Source organism: Heterocephalus glaber, unplaced genomic scaffold, assembly GCF_053883595.1.
Source record: "Heterocephalus glaber isolate CG9 unplaced genomic scaffold, H.glaber_assembly_v1.0 deba00000281, whole genome shotgun sequence".
NCBI classification, from domain to species: Eukaryota; Metazoa; Chordata; class Mammalia; order Rodentia; family Bathyergidae; genus Heterocephalus; species Heterocephalus glaber.
The window spans coordinates 23,725,880-23,747,271 of NW_028258139.1; the positions used below are offsets into that span (position 1 = coordinate 23,725,880).

General features: G+C 37.4%; 1 pseudogene; it reads right to left on the minus strand.

Moving 5' to 3' along the window:
- Positions 1 to 429: 429 nt before the first annotated feature.
- Positions 430 to 2,438, minus strand: LOC101720483 (rho-related BTB domain-containing protein 3-like; annotated as a pseudogene).
- Between the last annotated feature and the right edge of the window lie 18,954 nt (positions 2,439 to 21,392).

Here is a 21,392-nt window from a genome sequence, read left to right on the forward strand (position 1 = left end):
AAAGACTTAGTTTTGGTCTGCATAATATTTTGGTCCCTTTTAAGAATACAGTTGTAGGTTTTTCAGAGAACTAATAAACACATTAAGCTAATTTTTTAAAACACCCATCCTGGCATTCAGTCCTAAGAATTTCACTGGAATCCAGCAATATCCCATTCTTCAGAATAATGAAAACCTGTACTTGTGTAAAAGCTCCAGGTTACATTACTTAGCAATGAGGCTTCCGGGAGTGACTATACTTCCTCTATCCAGCAAGTTGCTTCAAGTACAAATTTGATGGCCATCAGTGCTTTTCACCAAAACTGCATTCTTCCACTGAACGATCTTGAAATTTGGGCTCTTGACTGAAGATGAGGGAGTTGGTAGCACTGAAATAAAGTAGCCAGGTTGAAAGGCAATCAGAGTGGAAGCTCAGCCTCCTTGAGCAGGTCAATGATGTTGAGGTTCATGAAGGCTGTGTGATGATGAACAGCTTGCAGATGTGCCACATGACAAGAAAGTCTCTTTGGAAACGCCATAAGCTGGAATTAGAACACTGTGCTTCCGTGTCATTACCATTACACGGGGCTGTGGTCACTTCACAATGAGCCACCAGAATGCCCTGGTGGCTGGCACAGTTGTACCTTGTATTTCAAAGACAACATCAGCAAGCAGGTTTATTTAGGAAAAACTTGAGGGAAGGGTTATAAACCGCAGAGGTATTCTGGCTTGGTAAGTTTTGCAATTGCGCAGGCAATTAATCTTTCCTGGTGTCTTCAAAATACATTTAGCTTCCTCAATTGCATTAGAAACATCTCAGAATCTTTCAACTTCTTCCTGGTCTTCTTCCAATTCTTCCAATTCTTCCCACTGAAAACCACCTGAATAAATGAAGCACAGGATGTCGGGCAGGCAAAGAAGAAGGTGTGTTTAGAGGGTGTTTAGCTGCAGGTTGGCTGGAGAGGCCTGGCCAGCACTTGGCAATGCAGTCGGATCCCTGTTTACAGAGAAGAAGTCCTGGGTGGTCCAGGTGATGCTGGGGTCCTGGGACTCTTTGTGATTAAAACTAGTATGAAAACATGGCATATGGAGCAGAGCACCATCTCGTGGGCCACTGTTACTTCCTGCAAGTCTTCCTGGTACAGCACCGCGTCCTGGCACAGGCGGCAGAACAGCAAGTTATTTCGCTCAGAGTTATAATGCGAGGCTTCTGCCTTTGAGATAGGCATCTTTTCTGTTTGTTCAAGCTGCGGAGGTCTAATTCCATGAAACGAGTGGCTCATTTTCCTTTTCATTTTCTTCCCACTTGTCTTCTGATTTAAGGCTTGAATCATGAAGTATTCCATTTCTTTTTCCTCTTGAACAAATGTCTTTGAAATCTGTCCTTACAAATCAGCGATCTGGTCCCCAGGCTCTAGACAGCTCCAGGTCTGTGATCTCCCCTGCAAGGCTATGCCTTGAAAATGTGTTCCTGTATAGAAGTCATCCAGGCTGTGTGGTTCAAGGTAAGTCGCTCAGTGGGCAGGGTAATTCTCTGAGGAGAGGGTTATTATCTGGGAAAGAGGCCAGAGGGAGTCTTCAGGATCACTGCAAGGGCGGTGTAGACAGCAAAAATGAGCTAAGCTATACTCTAAGATTAAGGAACTTCGTGCGCTTTACTTTGCATTTTGTCTGGTACCAGCTGCAGCCATGAGGATTGGAACTGAATTGAATGCTCTTTTAAATCACCGGAATATAATTAACTTTTACTTTATGGATTGAAAATTGTCCTTTATGCTGTATTTGATCAGTGATGATTAGGTTTCAAGCCAAAGGTCAGGGCGGCGACTGGGAGAAAGGTGGCTCCTGTTGGTCTCTCGGGCCCGCGGGTGGCGTGGGGACCCACGGTCCGCTCATCCCGGCGTGTGCCCGGGTTCGGCCAACCGGTCACCAACGCGGGGGCTTGCGGACCTGGTCATGGGGGGCGAGCAGCTCGGCAGCCAGGAGCAGATTCCACTGACCGAAGCCTGTCTGCTGCTTTCCCTGGTGGGCGGCGTGCTGTATTTTATGCTGAAAATTGTCCACGTTTTCCTTTCATGTCAGTCAATTTTTGTTGAAAACTGTATATCTGAAGTAGTATAACGGTAAATTTGATGATCAAACTGATGTCCTTGAGGTTTGGTATTAATTTAGGTGTTTGTGGTAGTTGCTTTTGCTGTTGCTGTTTGTTTAGTAAATTTCCTGGAGTAATTCTTTAAAGTCTGAATCCTTAGATGTGTCTTGTCCCTGAAATCTCTGCTTGGCCTCCTTTATTATCAGATAATGATAGGAAAAGATAATCTTACAGCCTTATATCAATAAGACAAAAGAATCTCTTGCCCAAGTGCTTTGTGTGGGTCTCTGCACTATGGGCATTGTCCTCACTGCCTGCTTACACGAAGTCCAAAGGTCAGGTAGGGCTGGGTTAGGATCCTGCACATGGTAGCGGCCTGGAATATACCATACCTTTTCAAAAACAATGACATCTCATTTTCCAGATTTTTATTTTATTTTATGTTTTTTTTTTCGGGGGGGCAGTCTTATGTTTGCTCCAGCTGGTTATGCTGCTTCAGACAACTATAGTGCTAAACTATTGTTTCTGATGGCTTGAAGAAAAAACATTCCAAGAGTAGGTTCCTTTTCAGGAGCTCTGAGTCAGGTCAAATGAAGATGAACTCTATACATAAACCTTTTCCAGGTAGATTAAATAGAGACAATTTTCCGGGGATGGGAGTTTTTGGTTCCAACTCAATTTTACCTCCTCCATTGGCCAATAGCTAATAGTGTGTTAGTTTTCGCAGTTTCTGTGATTGCAACCCTAGTAGTTTTTTCAAGGTTATCATGGAGCTGGGAAGAAAGCTGTACTAGTTTGGGTTCTCTAGAGGAACGGAGTGTATGCATCAGAATTTGATGTCCGATTGGTGGTCTTGTCACATAGCCCTAGTATTTAATAAGGATAAGAATGTTAAGTATGTCCTTAGGCAATATTTATTACAGTGAAAACTCTCCTTGAATGGTGAACCATATCTGGACTTGGAGAACTATACATACCTAACTGGCATTCCTAGGCTTCAAAGGTCTCTGAGTTCAGAGCCTGTTTTAAGTGGACACGTCTCTGTCCTAACTTGGAAAGTCAACGTACAGAACCGTTTTATCAGCTCTAATGGAATGTGAAATTTTTACACCAAGGCTCCCATATCTCCTTAATGTGGTTCTTGTCTCCTGGCATCTGGCTCATCATGGGAGGGTATGGAGGAGGTAACTCTCTCACCAAGGAATGAATGCTTCACATTGCACTGTTGGTGAGCTCTGGTTCTTTTCCTACATTTTCCTAAGTGGACCTGTTGCCAGAGTGGCTTAGAGAGGTTTTGTGAGTCTGCCTGTTTAGTGACCCTAACAAGAAACCTGGAAAGCTTGTGACATGCTTTGGTATATTTATACCTTGAACTTGCCTCCTGACCTGGATCTTGCACTGCCATGATACATGTGCACTGTCTTTTGTGGATCACGTGCTTTCCATGCCAACATAACTTACTTTTAGAATAAATGTGAAATAAACAATGTTTTCATTCCCATCTATTCTGGAGGTCAGTAGTAATACAATCCTGTATTTTCATATTAGTAAAATTCATTGAGTTTTTTGATACTCCTGTGTCTTCCAATTGTTGTCACAGTAATGTTACTCTTTTCTAAAAAAAAAAAAAAGAAAGAAAGGAAGGAGAAAAAAGAAAAAAGAAAACAAAGTTGACATCATTGGCCTCATTTCATTCTGGGAAATTTAGATTCTAAAATGCTCAGTAGAATCTGATTTTAAAAGTGGGTAGTAGGATAAGCAGACATTTTTCTTAAGAAGACATACAAATGGCCATAAGTATATAAAAATTCTCTACTTCACTAATTACCAATCAAATGCAAATCTAAACCACAGCAAGATATCATCATACCCCAGTTTGAATTGCTGTTATCAAAAACACAAATAATGACAAGTGCTGGTGATGGTGAGGCTGTGGAGAAAGAAGAACCCTGCATATTGTTTGTGGGAATGTAAATTAGTAAAGCCACTATGGAAAATGAATGACAGTTCCTTAGAAAATTAAACCAGAGCTGTCATATTACCCAACAACGCCATGTTTATTACAGTGCTATTCACAATAGCCAAGAAATGGAAACAAGCTAAATGTCTATTGGCTGATGAATGGATACATATACACAGCATAATAATATTTGAAGCAATAGAATGCATATATAAAGAAAATATGGTATAATACATATATGCAATGAAATGCTGTTAAACCCGGAAAAGTATAAAATCCTGTCATTTGTGACAAATCTGGATGGAACTGGAGATCTTTATATTAAGTGAAATAATTCAGGCAGAGAAAGACAAGGACTACATGATCTCACATGTGGAATATAAACAACAACAAATGATTTGATTTCACGGAAGTAGAGAGTGGAATAGTGGTTAGCAGAGACTAGGGAGAATGGCAGTGGAGTAAGGCTGGGGGTAAAGGTTGATCAATGGGAACTAAATTACAATTAGATAGGAATAAGAAGTTCTGGTGTTTTCCATCAAGGATGACCATAGATAACAATAATGTACTGCACATTCAAGATGCTAAAAGATTTTGAATACTTTCACCATAAAGAATTGATTAATATTTGAGGATATAGAGGTGTTTAACCTGATTTAAACATTGCACAATGCATACAAGTACTAAAACATCATATGGCACACTGCAAATAGAAACAATATTCCCATTTTTATGTATTAGTTAACTATTAATTTAAATTTAAAAATGTTCAATGACTTCCTTGATGAGTCAGGTCACTAAGAGCAATCTGTGGCTTGACCTGTTGTTCTTCATCCTTCAGTTTCGGCATTCTTTCCATTGCCATGTGACACAGAATGTGTCAGCCATGCCTCAGGAGTCCCCGTGCCAAGGAAAGCCAGTCTAAACTGATTTTGTTTTAGGCGGTTGTTAGGAAGTGAGACATTCGCCCACAGAGCAAAGAAGAAATCTTGCCAGATCTTCAACCTTACTGTTGAAAAGGGAAACTCTACTTCCCCATCGCTTAACACTCGTGTCACAGTTTTGGTGAAGGCCTTGTCACAACTGGCAAAATTCTTTTTCAGCTGAAAGCTGCTCATGCATATTCATAAATGCAAATTAGAATGTGTCCCCTTAACTGGAAAGAAGTTAATAACCTGCAATCACTGCCTCTCCAGAGTTCTCATGTCTTCATTAAGTAGTGGCAAGAGAAGGTGATTTCTCATGAAAACTAGTTTTGTTTTTGATGTCTGTGTACTAATTGTATGATGATTTATGTTTGGCAAATAAGACTTCTTTATTGGTCTCTTATTCCTTGTCTGAAATGTAAAAGATAAAAAAATAAACTAAGTGATAAGATTTTAGGGTTCCAAATCATATTTTAAAAATCTTCTCATTTTATTAGCCGAAAGAAACCTGGGCCCAGAGATGTAAAGCTAGTTTTGTAGGTTACCATAGCACAAACTAGAATTCATTAGCTAGCATCATTTGCATCATTTGATTATTCTTTTCTATACTCATTCAGTTGTTTTGTATTTTGTGTCACATAAAGATTTATTTTTAATATTTAAGACAATATTTTGACTATTGATCATAGGCTATTTATTGAGACAGCTCTTCGGAATGCTGAGGCTCACAAGTAGAGAAGGCATAATAATTAAAAGGAGATGTATATATAAGGAAATAAGCACCTATATATTGCATCTTAGAGTCCATGCACTATGATTAACTGATGATACATTTAATCATTTCCAGTTGTTGGACACATATTTTGTACAGTGCAATATGACAAATGCTATAGAAGTAACATGAGTGGAAGAAAGTCCCTGACTACCCAGAATCTGTAATTTAATAAGGCAGCCACCACATGGAGCAAATATGTTAGTGACATGATGTCATCCCACACAAATGTAAATGCAACACATACTCAAAACTAAATGGCCAAGGCCTACATTATTCATATAGCTCCTATTACTCCTTTTCTACTTTATAGGCTCTTTTTCCTATACCAGCCTTCCTGGCTGCTTAACCCTCTCACTGTATCACAGCCAGTTCCCCTCTTCAGTATCCTGGATGAGCGCTTGAAACCACTGTGGCTGGTCTGTACTTCAGATCCACTGCGTTAAACAGGTGGCTTGAGTCAACCTCTTTGTTTCTTTGTCTAAACAATGGACAGATAATATTATCCACTACATGGTCTTTGTGAGGTTTTAGAACTGTTTCTGGCCCGTGATTGGCACTAAATATTAGTATTACTAGTATTACCCCCACGTAGCATTTAATATTTAGCTCAGATGTTATTGTTTCTTGATCCTCATTTTCCTTCTTTCTCATTTCTTTGCTTCTCCTTGCAGATCCTATCTCCTTTCTCTGATTTCCTCTTTCTTCCCCTAATTGAATATGCACTCTGTGATAGATTCCAATCACAATGACAGGACCTGGATGGCCATGTTTCCTGTCCTCATGGTCATTACTGCCAGTCCCTCCCTCGTTCTTTTCCATGTGGAACTTGCCGGATTCTGAGGACTTATTTTGTTTCACCCTGTCTCCTGGATTTTTGTGTGTATTGGTTCCCCAAATTCATGATGATCTTTGTCTCTACAATGCTTGTTGGACAAATAAAGTTTGTAATTTATAGCATACAAATAAATAAACTCCTGACCTCAAAATAAGAGTTTCTTTTAAAATAAGAGGAAGTATGGAAACAAAAAAGTAGTGGGTAAAACTACAACAACAATGGTAGTAAATGTGCCTTGAGTTCATACCATCCTTCAAGCTTTGATTAGGCATTTTTTAATCTTTATTTTTTTCCTTAGATTCTTTTATTGGTACATTTTAGATATACAATACATTTACATTTATCATTGGGTAATTGCACCTTTACATGATGTATCTTGGTTCTCATTTTTTTTCCCCGTTTCCTGTCCTCCCTTCACCCCCTCCATCCCTCTCTATTTACAAAGACTTTGTTTTCATTTTTCCTTTTCTCATACTTTTTCCTTTCCTTCTTTCCTTTCCCCTACCCCTCCCACTTCCCACTTTATTTTTTAACTTTTATTTTTATTAGTACATGTTTGCAGAACATAATGATTGCATTCATCCTGGGGAGTTGGTACATGTATAACAAGACATCTTAATTCTTTTTTCATCTCCTTCTACTCCTCTCCCTTCTCCTCCATCCACCTCTTGGTTCCCTTCCCATTTGCGAAAGATCTATTTCCCCAGTTCCTATCATCTATGTTTTAGTTTGTTCTTTAATTCATGTGATATTTATGGTAATTACTTCTTAAATATTAGATTTTAGGTAGTGCCTATCAACTCATTACAGCTGCCTTAACAAGTAACCACATATTTGGTTATTTAAAATAAGGCAAATTTATTCTTTGAAAGTTCTGGAGGCCAGGAAATTTAACAAAAGTCTCTCTGGGGTGAAATCAAGATTGTGACAGGGCCACTCTTTCTCTAGAGATTTGGGGACAAGCTATATTCTTTCACAACTGTGCCTTTCTCCATTATAAAAACCAACAAAATAGCATCATCAAATGTCTCTCTTCTTTCACCCTGCTGTGAGTGTCTGATCACTATTTGTCTCTCATAAGGACATTTGTGCTGATGATTAGGACTCACGTCAGAAACCCAAGATAGTCCCCTCATCTTAAGATCCTTCACTTAATTATATCCAGAAAACCTTTGCCATGTAAGGTAACATCCACAAGTCATAGCCTTCGGAGAGGGACATATCCTCAATAACTCTTATCAGCCTACCACACATTGGTGCTGTGAAGGGAGAAACACAAAAGGACAGAAATGGCTAGTAGGGGAACAACAGCATGAAATAACTGACCTATGAAGGCCACACAGAAGTCTCATGTCTTTCCTGCCTGAAACCCCTGCCTCCTCCCAGGAGAAGGACCACTAAGGAATGGATAAAAAAACAAGTAGGTAGATGAAAATTTTTAGAGTTTGGAAAATGTGATTTATTTTGTCATGAGCTTTACTTTTTAATGCGCTATCTTCTTATTAATTCATTGAAAAATGAAGCAGAAAAAATTTTGACACAAAAAGCCCCAATCAACCGACCTATCATCCAACCAACTAAAAACTCAAAAAATGCTACTTGCACTTTTTGTACAAAAAATTAATACACTATATCATCATGGAAACACTTTTTCAACCTTAGAGTCAAGTTCTGCTTACATCAGGTGAGATTTGCCTGTGCTTACCACTCAGAATATAAAATTTTACAATCTTGACAATGTACACATATTTCATGATATACAATGGTCAACAGGTATACATAATGCTCAACATCACTATGGAAATTGACATTAAAACCATAATAAGCAATCATCTCACAATTTTAGGATGGTTATTGTCAAAAACACAAGTTATAACAAGGGTTGGCAAGGGTGTGAATAAAAGAGGAGTCTTATACCATTGGTGGAAATGGAAATTGGTAGAACCACTATGGAATACAGTGGGGAAGTTCCTCAAAATATTAAAATAGAAATATCATCTTAAAGGAATTAATGATTTTTTGCCAATCTTCTGAGAAATACAGAAAATATTATCTAGCTATTCCACATGAGGAGAAAGAATGGGTCCACTCAGTCCTATAACTTATGGTCATGTCTTAGAGTCATCTAAATCTGTAATGGGAGAATACTGAATGAGACATATCCTGTTGCACTGGGATTCATGGATGAGATTCTGTGTTAGTAAAAAATGAACTAAGCATCTCACATGTTAAAGAATGTTGAAATGAACTGTAGTCAAATGTTGACAGCTACCACCTCAACAACCCCCTTCACCCCTTCTCAACCCAGCTATGAGCCCTGCGGTGACTCAGTACTGAGTTGCCATTTTGGTGCCAACAGTGCTGTTCATTTCCCTCTCTTCAGAGGCTGTGTTTTACTCCCTGCCTGAAGTCAACCAAGAGTATCCTTCGAGGATATCTCAGGAATAACTCAAGAAAGAGAGATGAACATCTTGTTCCCTGTATGGATATTTGCTACCCTGCAAAAAGCTGTATCTTCACCCAAATGTTCTCATCTATATTTAGCACTGCTCTGTGGCAAACTGAGAATATGAGCACATAAATTACTTAGAGACTGGAGATTTCTGAATGTGGAGTGATACTTGCAGGAGCTGCAGGCACCAGGTGAGTATGAAGGGAACACGATATAATATGCTTGTAAAGCAGTGGAGACAATATATCACTCAGTACCATGTTACTTGGTCATAGATGTCATAGACAGGAACTCGTGGTTCCTCCAAAACCACATGAAGGAAAATGGAAGAGGAGCAAGCGATGAGACTATTGGTAGAGTCCATCTGGCTGTCAAGAAAAAAGGTGTCTCCTTTCATGAAAAGGTGGTTAAATGAGATTTACCAGCCCAGACTAATGAGAAATATTGCCAAAGCAAGGCAGGTACACAATCAAAATGTGTACCATTGGATTGTCAGGCACCAACACGTAGAGTGAAACCGGAACTGATTCCTGGCTATCAACAGCCAGCAATTTTGCTAATGCAATCTCTTATGTACTTTCCATCTTTATCATCTTTCCCTAACACCAGTGCTACTAGATATAGAAGAAAAAAAGAGGGGGAGCAAGTATTTTCCAATCTAATACTCTCTTTCTCTTCTCTCTCTGTCCCAAAGTGGTGAGGCATAGGAAGAACAGAAAGAACAGAACCTGTGTGTCTCTGTCCTCTCCTTGAAGTCCTTTAAACAAAAAACTGGCTAAAGGTAAGATGGAGTGAAGATATCAGACTAATTTGAAGCTGGAGAATTAAAAAATTAACATATAATTGCACACGTGTATGGGATAGTCTGATAATAATCAGGATAATTAATGTTCCCGACTCCTTTAACATTTATCATTTCTTTGTATTGGAAAGGTTTAGGGTCCTCTCTTCTGGTCCTTTAGAAAATATATAATAAATTGCTGTGAACCGTAGTCACATCAGTGTTTGTACTATCAGACATTAGACCTTCTTCTTTGGATTTCACTGCATTTTGAATCCATTATCCATCCCTTTCTCTCCTGTTCCCCATTACCCTTCCAAGGTTCTGGTGATCACTATTCTCTCTACTTCTACTAACCAAAGTTTTTAGTTTCCACATATGACTAAAAAATGCAGTAATTATCTCTCTGTGCCTGATTTATTTCACTTAACACAATGTTTTTTAGTTCTGTCCATGTCACCACAAATGACAGGATTCAATAATTTCTTATGGCTGAACAATATTTTATTTGGTATACAGGCCATGTTTTATTTATTCATTAGCCATTGAAAAGCTAGCTTGATTTCATATCTCAGCTATTGTGAATACGGCTGTAGTAAACATGGGAAAGCGGGTGTCTCTCTGATGCATGGGTGCCATTTCCTCTGAAGATGTATGCAGTAGTGGGACTGCTGGGCCATATGGTAGTCCTGTTTTAGGGTTTTGAGAATCTTCATACTGTTTTCCAGAATGGCTATATTAAATTACATCCTCACTAAGAGTGTACAAGAGTTTCCCTTTCTGAGGATCCTCCCTAACATTTGCTGTTTTCTGTATTGCTGATTAGAGGCAGCCTAACTGGTGTGAGAAGATATCTTATTGAGATGCTTCTTTGCATTTCCCTGATAATTAGTAGTGCTGCAGTTTTCATAGACTTCGTGTACTTCATGTCTTCTTTGAGAAGTGTTTATTCAGATTATTTGCTCATTTTAGTTAGATTATTTGCTTTACTTGTTCCTTCAGGATAAAAGAAATGCTTTCACAAAAGGGAAAACTTACTGTTTTAAAAAATAAACATACATTTGTACATAAAATTTGTTTCTACTCTTTCAAACATCATATGCTTTTATGAACAAAGATGATGTGAGGCATCAAAATGCTGGAAATTGAGTTTCCTTACCTATTAAATATATTGAAATTTAAAAATTATACAGGGTTAGAAATACATTTTGCACAAAAATATCAAAAGGCAACTTCTGATTAAGTCCAATAATAACTGATTGACAATAGAGAGAGAAAAGTTTACTAATTCATTTCAACACAAAATTTTGCATACCCAGAGGATATGTTTTGAAAAAAAGGATTATGACCTTTAATCAAATCTACCATTTGGAAGGTCAACACATTGCTATGAAGAATATATTATGTTAAAATACATAAATGTTAACAAAATGTTTTAGTGGAAGCAAAGTGATTTGGAGTCATTAATACATAAGATGGAATATTTAGTACATATAGATTTTTTTCATGTTTTAAAATTTCCATTTTTTAAAATAGTATTTTCATTAGTGCCTGTTTGCAGTATGTAATGGTTGCATTCATCATGGGGATTTGGTACATGAACAAAATGTTTTATAAGGCAAGTAATTATATAGTAGCACATCTGTATAATGTGTGTGTTAATTTTTTGAGGCTATCTTGTACATCTCTTCTCTTTGGCTGCTTTTGAGTCCCTCCCTTTATGTCTGTCTTTGGGCTGATTATGATGTGTCAGAATACAATTCTCTCTAATTTTACCTCCTTGGGGGTCCTTGAGCTTCTTGGATGAGTAGATTAATTTTTAAATCATATTTAGGAAGTCTTCTGGCACTATTTCTTTAATAACACTTCTCTCTGCAACCACCGCTATGCATTAAGTTGACATATTTGATGGTATTTTCAGCTAAGACTTTTTTCAATTTTATATCTTTTTCTTTTTCTTCCTCCCACTGCATAATCTTAATTGACCTATTTTCAACTTTGTTGACTCTTTCTTCTGCCTTCCTACATCTGCTTTGAGCTTGTTATGTGAGACTTCATTTTAGTTATTGTAATTTTCAACACCATAATTTTAAAGACATATTTTTTACTTCTTCATTGATATTCTTATTACCTCTTAGCTATTGAACATGGTTTCCTGCAGTTCTTTGAACATACTTTAAATAATTATTTAATGATTTTACCTAGTAAGTCCAATATCTGGGTTTCCTCAGACACAGTACGTTTTATGAACAAGATTTAAACTTTATTCTACTGAGTATTTATATGCAGGGAAACAATATACAGTGACTCTTCATACTAGATTACTTTATGAAATTCTCATAAGGTATTAAATTATGAAACACTTACAAAGTATTAAATAGGGAGAAAGTTAACAAACTTTAGATATTTGTAAAACATGAATTATAAAATATTGTTCATTTTCTGAAGTAAGACACACTGCATAACACTATATTATTTCATTTACATAAAGATGGTTCTTTGTGAAAGATACAGTTAGAGGCTGAATCTCTATAGAAAAACCAGTGCACCTGTGGTAATAAAACTCTTACTTTGCCTATTATTGGGAATGTGGGGAAAATGCCACCAGTCGGCTTTTGGAATGCTAGTAATATTTCATCTTTTGATCTGTGTGCATGTTAAATGTTTACTTAATATTGTAAAATAAATTTACATTTTAAAAATTTTATTAGTACATGAAATTTATTTCATTCTGGGGAGTAAATAGATGTACATATGCAATTTGTTTCTTTTTCTCTTAATTCCCTTCCTCTTCTCATCCACCAACCTTTTATCTCTAAATTCTCTTTCCCCATTTTCATTATTATTGTTGTTATCATTATTCTTAGCTCATACTTATGACATATAATGTTTATATTCATTGTGATTATTAGGTTCCTGTACATAGCATATCCTAATTCTTTTTACTTTCCTTCCACTCTCCCTCTACCTTTGGTCTCTGGACACCTTCCTATTTGCAAGAGACCTCTCTCTTTGTTTCCTTCTATCCAGTCTTTATTTTGCTCTTGTTTGTACTTTGCTTTACTCAAATGATAGATAACATATGGTGTTTAGCTTGCGTGCCTGATTTATTTCACTTAGCATTATACTTCCTAGATGCATTCATCTTCCTACAAATGTCTCAAATTTGTTCTTCTTTATGGTTGGACAGTATTCCATTATGTATGGACACCACAAGTGAAAGATCTCTACAGATAATACTGCTGTACTCTGAGAAAGGAGGTTGGGGAGCACATCAGAAAATGGAAAGACATGCCCTGCTTCTGGACAGACAGAACCAATTCAGTAATACCTCAGTTCATGAACACTGTTGTTTGAAAGCAATATGGTTCACAAACAACAGCATTTGCCAAAATTTTGCTTCCTTTAACAAATTCTGCATCAAGGGACACACATAAGCGCAGGCATTTTACTCACACAAATACAAATGCAGCTATCTTCCCCCAAATCATAAAATAAAGTAAGTTCATAAAGTGAGGTACCACTGTATTGTGAAAATGACCATACTCAGAAAGCTTTTATACAGATTCAATGCAATCTCAATCAAAATACCAACAGCATTCTTCCTGGAGCTGGAGAAAACAGTCCTAAAATTTATATGGAACCAGAAGAGATCCAGAATAGCAAAAGCAATCTTAGGCAAGAAACACATGATGAAAATGGCATGGTACTTTCACAAAAACAGACATGTGGATCAATGGAACAGAATAAAGGATACAGAAATAACCTCAGACACCTTCAGGTATTTGATCTTTAACAAAGGGGCTGAAAACCTACACTGATGAAAAGATTGCCTATTCAACCAATGGTACTGGGAAAATTGGCTTTTTGCAGAAGACAGAAGCTGGACCCATCTCTCTTATCAGGTTCTAAACTAAAATCAAAATTGATCAAATATACAAACATTAAAACAGAAACATTGAACCTAATGGAAGATAAAATAGGTAAAACACTTGACATCATAGGTGTACAAAAGAACTTTCAAAACAGAACTCCAACTGTACAAGAAAGAACAGCAAGAATCAGCAAATGGGATATGTTGAATTCAAAAGCTTTTGCACAGCAATGCAATCAACCAGTAGAGTGAAGAGACAACCTGCAGAATAAGAAAAAATTATTTTTCTATTTCTCAGACAAAGGACTAATATCTAGAAAATATAAAGAACTCAGAACAATTAGATCACCTAAAATAAAAGACCCAATCAAGAAATGGGCAAGTAAAATGAACAGACACTTCTCAGAAGAGGAAATACAAATGGCCAACAAACATGAGAAAATGTTGAACATCTCTGTTCACTAGAGAAGTGCAAATTAAAACAATGTTAAGATTTCATGTTACATCAGAAAGAATGGCAAATATCTAGAAACCAAATAACAACAAATGCTGGCATAGCTGTGATGAAAAAGGAACCTTCCTACATTGTTTGTGTGAATGTAAACTAGTACAACCATTATGTAATCAGTGTGGAGGTTTCTCAAAGAACTAAAATTAGAAATTCCATATGACCCAGATATCTCTTTCTAGGTATCTTCTCCTAGCCAAAGACACCATATTACAGTGGTACATGCATTCCAATATTTATAGCAGTACTGTTCATAATAGCTAAATCCTAGAATCAGCCTGTATGCCAGCATCACAGCCAAGTGTTACCAAAACAGTGTGCACCAGTTCATCTCAATTGCCCACTTGACTAGATTAATAGAGTCCTGGAGAGGTGATGGACCATAGGGGCATGGAACCCCCCTGTGGATTAATTCACTGATGTTCATAGCTGAATGAAATGTTAGGAGGTGTGGCACAGTTAGAGGAAGTAGGTCACTGGGAATGTGACTTTGGGTGATATAGCTCTCCCTGGCACTTTTGTCCTGTTTTCTGCTGCCTGGCTGAATGCTTCACCTTTCCCTTCCACCATGATGTTCCTGCCTTGGAGCCAGATAGATAACCAAAACACAGTGTAATGATGCAACTCTGAATTTCAGACTTACCCATCTCCTCAGTATTTATTGTTTTTGCAGTTTGTGTGTTTTAGTAACCCTGCCTATTCTATTCTATTCTATTCTATTCTATTCTATTCTATTCTATTCTATTCTATTCTATTCTAGTCTAGTCTAGTCTATTCTATTCCTTCCTCCCTCCCTTCTTTTTTTTCGCTTTGGTGCTGGGGATTGAACCCAGGCCTTCACACTGAGCTATGTTCCGAGCCTTTTTCACTTTTTATTTTGACAGGGCATCAAGTTGCCCAGACTGGGCTCAAACTTGTAACCTTCTTACCTCAGACTCCCAGAGTGCTAGGATTACAGAAATATACCACGAAGTCCGGGTATAATTTCTCTTTCCCAATTCTGTAAAGTCTATGTTCTTTGTCATATGTAACCATTGAAGTCCGTGTTCAGACAGATTAGCTGTCACCTTATTATTAGGTAGAAATATTTCTTTAGGTTCCTAGAACTGAATTTTCCTTTCTTTACAGATAGATCCTGGGTATTTGTTAGAGTGTGTCTTCAGTACTCAGCCAAGAACTTTACAAATTCACTTTACAAATGCTCTGTCCTGTTTATATAGGGTCTCAAGGTTAATCATAGTCAGTATCTTAGCGATTTCCAAAATCTCTTCTGAACACATGAATTCCTGGGAACTTTTAAGCCCCCCAAATTCACATGCACTTCCAGAGCCCTAAAAATTTATTGAAGCTATTCAAAGTTATATACACACATAGCTTCTCCCTTGAAGGTTTTGACCATTGTCTCACCTGCAGTGTCAAACAATTGACTCTGGCTGTTTCCAGAAATAAAAAAACCACTGAGAAAAACAGATGTTCTCATCAGCCTCTGAGTCAGGTTCAATAAAGAGAGGTTGAGATTTGAATCTTCAAAGACAAGGCAAATAGGGCTACTTCTCTACAGCTGGGACTTTGAAAGAATACTAACCCTATGCTGCCCTCTCAGGCAGCTGCCAGGCTGCTGATTTTCACTGTAATGAAGATATCATACAAGGGATGAGAAAGAGGCAAGTTTAAATACCACAAAACTCACTGAAATTATTTATATCCAGCATTTCTTGTGAATAAATACTTCCCTGATTGCTGTAAGTCTTTGATTAGTTTCCAGAATATTGAAAATAAAAAATTGATTGACCCTGACAGTTTTTGTTAGAGTTCAGTCATTGCTTTTACTAGGAATACAATTGTCAGAAGCCCTAACTGGGCCATTTTCACCCATATCATCCTGCCAATCCATGTGTTTTGCACTCAACCCTTATTATTTTCCTTTAAGGCTTTTAAGATATATGGACCAAATTCCCTCCTCAAAAGTTGTGCCAGTTTCTATTTCCATTGGCCACCATGAGAATGCCCAAATCACAGTACATTCAGACTATGGTGATTCCTTGCAAAAAATCTTTTATTTAGTTGTGAGTATTAAATTGTATAACAAGCTGAGGCGAAAGCAACCCGACAGACTGAACTTGAAGCCAGTTAACCCTTTTCCTAAGTAACTGGCTTGCTGAAGTAATGTTTCTATATGTACAGAAAGCCTCTCTATGCATATTTTTCATTAAAAGAGCTGGAATTAGGGAGAGTAAACTTACTTATATTGATTAAAGCATCCACTACTTGTCACATGATACAAGTACACAAATGAGTCCAGTGCCTTGTGAATGTTATAGCTAATTAAATTGGAAATTGGAATATTGTGTCATTTGTGTTATTTTGGATGTGTGGATTAAATACATACAAAATTTATTGAGCATTTATTATGGTAATACATTTTATGTTCAGTAGACCACTGAGTCTTCACGATAATCCTGTGAGAGGAGTGTGCGTTTTCTCTCTGGTCTGAAGATAGATGGGTTCAATTACTCCTCTTTGTGCTATAGGGTGTGTGACATTTGGAAAATTTATCATCTCTGAATCTCATTATCCTCTACTGGGAAATGATAATGAAAATATCCACCTCATAGGGTTGCTTAGGAGAACAAATGAGGGTACCCATATAAATCTTTGCCCCAAGCAGGAGCTCTATAAATACTATTGTTAATATTGTTAGTAATTATTTTTCTTTATAATTCAAAGATGGGTTACATTAAGCTCCTATAAATAAAATAACTTATTCAAGATAGTTAGACTCCACAAATAAGTGGTAGAATGATTTTGAGTTTAGGTTTATTTTCAATAACTGTTCCACTATTTGAGTTTGGTAGGGGAAAATCATTTAACATTTTAAAATTTATGCTTAAGATAATCTCAGAGGAAGCATCTAGCTGGAAATGTGTTTTCATCTCAAATCTGGTAATGTTTCTTGAGCATCTCCTCAATAGTAGGCCCTGTATAGTAACTGATATCGGAGATCAGTTGATATTAGAGGCCGACCATTACAGCAGATTTGGTGGAGAGAAAGAGAAAAGGGTGGGAGAGTGAGCCAATTTGTGTGCTGACTATGATGGTGATGGTGAAGATAAAATGTACAGATGAGATAAAATTGCATGCATACATAGAAATGTATGCACGAATACATAGATACACAGATATCGAGTGCTTATAAAACTGGTAAAATCTGAATAAAGTTGATAGAGTGTATAAATATTAGTTTCCTAACTGTGATAGTAAACTACGTCTGTGTTGATATTGGAGGAGACTGGCTTGAGAGTAGGTAGATCTTGGTTATTTCTTTTTTTTTTTTTGTATTAAATTCTTTTATTGGTACATTGTAGGTATACAACACAATTACATTTCTCATTGGGAATTGTACCGTTACATAATGCATCTTGGTTCTTATTTTTTCCCCATTCCTAGCCCTCCTTTCACCCCCTCCACCCTTCCCTATTTACAAAGACTTTATTTCCATTTTTTCCATTTCTCATCTTATTTCCTTTCCCTTCTTTCCTTTCCCCCGTGCCTCCCACTACCCCTACCCCTTTGGACCTTTTCTTCCTATTTTACATTATCGATTATTCATTCTAATCATTGGTACATTTTAGGTATACAATATAATGACATTCATCATTGGAAATTTGTACCTTTACATAGTCTCTCTTGGTTCTTGTTTTTCACCCTTGCCCAGCCCTCCCTTCAACCCCTCCAGCCCTCCCTATTTACAAAAATTTTGTTTCTATTTTTCCATTTTCTCATATTAATCCCATTCCCTTCTATCCTTTCCCCTAGCCCTCCCACTTCCTTCCCCTTTGCCCCTTTTCTTCCTATTTCACATTACCTATTATACATTTAGTCCTTATTTACACTTTCAGTTTCTCACACCAGAGAAACTATTCGGTATTGGTTGGCCTTTCTTGGCCTAAGTGCTTACTATTGTGAAATACCTTAAAGGTATCTTCTTCCTTGTGGAAAGCAGTCTTTATTTGTAATAAGAAAATATGAATGTCTTGGTGGGATGTCAATATATTTATAGGAACTGAAAAGGAAGGCAAAGTGTATGGGTATAAAGGCAGTTGGGCTGTGGATGAGACAGGATAGAACAAAGACGTTTATCTTTCCTTGTTTTTGTTTCTTCAGAAAAAAGCAAGCAAAGTTATAAGATGAGGTTGAGTATGTGGGAGAACTTCCAAATGTGAAAATGAAAACAATGGGCAAAGGAAACATCTAAAGGGAAAAGAAATAGGATTGCTCTTACAGCCAGGAGCCCATTTGCAGAGAACAACCACAGATTTTCTAAACTGATTTTTGAATATCTTAGTTATGTGCTTTTCTCTGGCCATTCTCATTTGGTTCAGAAACCAAACAAATAAAGTCTCATTTGTGCAAGGTGCTATTTTTCCAAAAGAGTGTAACAAAGAAGCAGAGAGGCAAAGGACTTGGGTATATACTGCTAATGATTTTAATGATGGAATCTAAGCTAGGAACGATGGAAATGAGGAGAGGAAGAGAAGAAAGAGGAGGAAAAGTGAAAAGCACTATGTGTTGTGGGTCTTTATAGAGTCAAAGTGTTGCTGGAGCTGTGGGACTGGAGGAATGATTTGCAAATTGATTTATGGAAAAGATAAATATTTCAGGGATGAAAGACATGAATGATTGTAATAGGGACAGTCAAGAAAGCAGGGAAAATGGCAGGGGAAGTATTATACCAGTGGATGGTCAAATCACCAAGGGGAGAGGGATGGTGGGGAGAGAGACACTGACCCAGGATTGCCATTTCCCATTGCCTCGAAACACCATCCTCACAAGGCCATGATTCTTGGTCTCCAAGGTCTTCTTGGCCTTCATGTGCAGAGGACGTAAGTGGGGCCCATAGACACTAGGACAATTATCTCAGCTCCTTACCCAAATATAGCAGACAATCAGAGCATCAGGGGATATTATTTTTTAAAGAAAACACTTGGAGTATGTTGGACATTATCAGTTTAGCAAAGGCCAAATTTGATAACTGTGAGCCCTGGGCAGCAAGGTGCAGCATTAAAACCGAACTTTCAGCCTTCACAGTCATGATCAGAGATCTGTTCCACAACTACATATGCTGTGAGGGTTCGGGCTTATTTTACCTTAAGAATCAGAGTAGCTGGTCTAAGTGGCTGGGGGAGGAGACTGACACATGGGTTATCCACTCCATTAGTCGTCAGATGGTAGGCTCATCTGCTGGAAGTTGGTCATTTTTTAGGCGTCTGTTCCATTAGAGTCAAGCAGAGAGCACTTAATTCCCCAAGAGGAGATGGCGACCTGCTTGAGTCTGACCCAGAGATAGAGGGCCAAGGAGTAGGTGTGACAAGAAAGTACTCTTCTGGGAAACTTTGTTCCGGGGTGGTACTTTCTGCAGGAGCTTTATATAATCTCAGCCTTAATCTAAAACTGGAGCAAAGTTTTCTAGACTCTCTTTCCAATGAAATCAAGGTAAATTACTAAATCATAAGCAAAATAATAACTGAAATTAAATAAATTTCACTATGCCTTCACCCCTAAATCTACCAAATTATTTCCAAAGGAAGAGAAATTACTTATCATTTAAAAGTTTATTACTAATAATATAATTAAACTTAAAAAGTGTATGCAAACATACATATGGATAAAGGAATGGACACTGTAGGCAGACAAAACTGGATCCACCTTCTGTCCTGCCACTCCCTTGAGGGCAGACTTTCAGTAGTTATATACTGTATGTATATTTCACTGTTTTAAAAATTCTTTATTTTTTATTTTATTTGTGCATAGTAGTTTAGAGATAGTTGTTTTATTTGGCACATTTCTACATGCATATAATATACTTTGATTGTTTTAATTCTCTTTACCCTCCTTCCCTTTCTTCTTCCCTCCCCTTGATCCCCTTCCTTTTCTCTGTAGGTCTCCCTCCTACATTTCTGGAGTCTCTCTGTTGCCACCCATGACTGGCCACTTACAGTCCTGGCCAATAACAGTCACTGCCCTCACGCCAGTTAGTGAAAGGTAGATGAGCAGAGCTGCCTATGTTCAAAAAATTGCTTTTCTCTGTGACTCAAAGCCCTTTGGATATGACCCTCATGGTAAGATGAATTAATGTACTTATTAAATTCCGGAAAGATAATGAGGAGCAAAAAGACAGTATGTTTGTTGAATTTAAGTCAGTGTTTAACTGCAGTGTTGAAATGCACAGTGGAAAGGGAGATGCAGTTTCAAATGGAGCCTTTATCAAAGGGAAATATGCTTCCAGGAGATTCACCATCAAGTGGAACAAAAACGAACACAACTCAAATAGGTCACCCTGAGCATTTTAAGGGAAATAATGTTTTGAGGAAGAAAGTGACTTTCAGGATAGGAAGGTGCTGGAGACAGACCCCTATGTATTTCACAAGGCAGAGCTGATATATATCATTCTTTTGTAAGCTGATACCACCATGTCATCACAAATATTTCTGGAATTTTAATTTATAGTATAATTTTGTAAAATAATACAATCTTGATACAATTTATATTAATAATGATGATGTTTAACTGTTAAGAATAGGCATGGTAAATGGGATTCTATACTGTTTCAGAAGATGGAAACAAATGTAGTATGTTCAAGATATATTTTTCTGTTTAACTTATATATCAAATATCTCTGTTACACACTGAGAGTACAGCAGTGATTTAAAGATCCAAGTTCCTACATCTAATCCACTCTTTTTATCAGATTCTCAGCTAACTGAAGTTCCCCAAACCTGTATCACATGGACCTCAGTTGGCAGAGCAGCTCTGAGAAAGCCTTGAGCAGGTCAATGGGGAATGTTGGAGCAAAAGCCTTCTTTGTTTTGTTTTTGTTTATTTGTTTTTCTTGTTTGAGGAGTTTTCTTTTTGGAGGAATCCATTTCCAGTTAGAAATCACCCAGAGCTAGTACCTCTGCCATGCTCAAACTTTAGCTGGGAACAGTTAGTTTGGAGAAGTGTGGTGATGGGAATGAGGTGGGAGACCAGTTACCTCACCCGTATGTGAGTCATTACCTTCTGGTTTATATGAGTGTCTAAGAAAGGTGACAGTCATGACAACCACTCCATATTATGACTATTATTAAAACACTAGGCCAGGCCCAATTATAGGTCCTTTGCCTATATATGGTCATTAGCCGATAAGGTTAATTCAATTTTACAGGTGATA